The sequence below is a fragment of the Cicer arietinum genome, unplaced genomic scaffold (genome assembly GCF_000331145.2).
Source record: "Cicer arietinum cultivar CDC Frontier isolate Library 1 unplaced genomic scaffold, Cicar.CDCFrontier_v2.0 Ca_scaffold_176_v2.0, whole genome shotgun sequence".
Taxonomy (NCBI): domain Eukaryota; kingdom Viridiplantae; phylum Streptophyta; class Magnoliopsida; order Fabales; family Fabaceae; genus Cicer; species Cicer arietinum.
This window is the reverse complement of record NW_027333825.1, coordinates 1-2261: the sequence shown is the minus strand read 5'-3', so window position 1 is coordinate 2261 and position 2261 is coordinate 1. Positions and strand designations below refer to the sequence as shown.

Below are 2261 nucleotides of genomic sequence, written 5' to 3'. Positions count from 1 at the left end.
AGGAGGACACCCATCCTAGTACTACTCTCGCCCAAGCACGCTTAACTGCAGAGTTCTAATGGGATCCGGTGCATAAGTGAAGGTATGATCGCACCTGCAAATTTATGTGTCGTAATTGTATATACGCGTTGCTACAAAGAAAATACCGCAAAAATAGGCACCCCCGACTAACTAATTGAAATCCATCCGAAGCATGAAACTTTCTTTGTAAAGACAAACTAATCTTATATTTATTTCCAACAACAAATAAAACAACCGACCCGAAAATCGCTTTTTGATCAACTGTTCCCCCAACTGTTCCGTGAATTTTTCGGCAAAAAATAGAATAAAAAAAAAGGTGCAACACGAGGACTTCCCAGGAGGTCACCCATCCTAGTACTACTCTCGCCCAAGCACGCTTAACTGCGGAGTTCTGATGGGATCCGGTGCATTAGTGCTGGTATGATCGCACCTGTAAATTAATGCGTCGTAATTGTATATACGCGTTGCTACAAAGAAAATACCGCAAAAATAGGCACCCCCGACTAACTAATTGAAATCCATCCGAAGCATGAAACTTTCTTTGTAAAGACAAACTAATCTTATATTTATTTCCAACAACAAATAAAACGACCGACACGAAAATCGCTTTTTGATCAACTGTTCCGTGAATTTTTCGGCAAAAAATAGAATAAAAAAAAAGGTGCAACACGAGGACTTCCCAGGAGGTCACCCATCCTAGTACTACTCTCGCCCAAGCACGCTTAACTGCGGAGTTCTGATGGGATCCGGTGCATTAGTGCTGGTATGATCGCACCTGTAAATTAATGCGTCGTAATTGTATATACGCGTTGCTACAAAGAAAATACCGCAAAAATAGGCACCCCCGACTAACTAATTGAAATCCATCCGAAGCATGAAACTTTCTTTGTAAAGACAAACTAATCTTATATTTATTTCCAACAACAAATAAAACGACCGACACGAAAATCGCTTTTTGATCAACTGTTCCGTGAATTTTTCGGCAAAAAATAGAATAAAAAAAAAGGTGCAACACGAGGACTTCCCAGGAGGTCACCCATCCTAGTACTACTCTCGCCCAAGCACGCTTAACTGCGGAGTTCTGATGGGTTCCGGTGCATTAGTGCTGGTATGATCGCACCTGTAAATTAATGCGTCGTAATTGTATATACGCGTTGCTACAAAGAAAATACCGCAAAAATAGGCACTCCCGACTAACTAATTGAAATCCATCCGAAGCATGAAACTTTCTTTGTAAAGACAAACTAATCTTATATTTATTTCCAACAACAAATAAAACGACCGACACGAAAATCGCTTTTTGATCAATTGTTCCGTGAATTTTTCGGCAAAAAATAGAATAAAAAAAAAGGTGCAACACGAGGACTTCCCAGGAGGTCACCCATCCTAGTACTACTCTCGCCCAAGCACGCTTAACTGCGGAGTTCTGATGGGTTCCGGTGCATTAGTGCTGGTATGATCGCACCTGTAAATTAATGCGTCGTAATTGTATATACGCGTTGCTACAAAGAAAATACCGCAAAAATAGGCACCCCCGACTAACTAATTGAAATCCATCCGAAGCATGAAACTTTCTTTGTAAAGACAAACTAATCTTATATTTATTTCCAACAACAAATAAAACAACCGACCCGAAAATCGCTTTTTAATCAACTGTTCCGTGAATTTTTCGACAAAAAATAGAATAAAAAAATAGTGCAACACGAGGACTTCCCAAGAGGTCACCCATCCTAGTACTACTCTCGCCCAAGCACGCTTAACTACGGAGTTCTGATGGGATCCGGTGCATTAGTGCTGGTATGATCGCACCTGTAAATTAATGCGTCGTAATTGTATATACGCGTTGCTACAAAGAAAATACCGCAAAAATAGGCACCCCCGACTAACTAATTGAAATCCATCCGAAGCATGAAACTTTCTTTGTAAAGACAAACTAATCTTATATTTATTTCCAACAACAAATAAAACGACCGACACGAAAATCGCTTTTTGATCAACTGTTCCCCCAACTGTTCCGTGAATTTTTCGGCAAAAAATAGAATAAAAAAAAAGGTGCAACACGAGGACTTCCCAGGAGGTCACCCAGCTACAAAGGAAATACCAAAAATAGTCACCCCCGACTAACTAATTGAAATCCATCCGAAGCATAAAACATTCTTTGTAAAGACAAACTAATGTTATATTTATTTCCAACAACAAATAAAACAACCGACCCGAAAATCGCTTTTTGATCAACTGTT

The 2261-nt window shown here is 39.7% G+C and overlaps 5 non-coding genes and 1 pseudogene across 5 annotated transcripts; all 6 read right to left on the bottom strand.

The window, feature by feature from the left end:
- Positions 1-96, bottom strand: LOC113784483 (5S ribosomal RNA; annotated as a pseudogene; the record flags this gene model as incomplete).
- A 238-nt stretch (positions 97-334) lies between these two features.
- Positions 335-453, bottom strand: LOC113784484 (5S ribosomal RNA). Its single transcript, XR_003470526.1, has one exon. It is a non-coding gene; the product is annotated as a 5S ribosomal RNA (ribosomal RNA).
- Positions 454-679: 226 nt separating this feature from the next.
- On the bottom strand, positions 680-798 carry LOC113784482 (5S ribosomal RNA). Its single transcript, XR_003470525.1, has one exon. It is a non-coding gene; the product is annotated as a 5S ribosomal RNA (ribosomal RNA).
- Positions 799-1024: 226 nt separating this feature from the next.
- On the bottom strand, positions 1025-1143 carry LOC113784486 (5S ribosomal RNA). Its single transcript, XR_003470528.1, has one exon. It is a non-coding gene; the product is annotated as a 5S ribosomal RNA (ribosomal RNA).
- Positions 1144-1369: 226 nt separating this feature from the next.
- Positions 1370-1488, bottom strand: LOC113784485 (5S ribosomal RNA). The gene has a single exon (XR_003470527.1). It is a non-coding gene; the product is annotated as a 5S ribosomal RNA (ribosomal RNA).
- Positions 1489-1713: 225 nt separating this feature from the next.
- LOC113784487 (5S ribosomal RNA) lies at positions 1714-1832 on the bottom strand. Its single transcript, XR_003470529.1, has one exon. It is a non-coding gene; the product is annotated as a 5S ribosomal RNA (ribosomal RNA).
- Between the last annotated feature and the right edge of the window lie 429 nt (positions 1833-2261).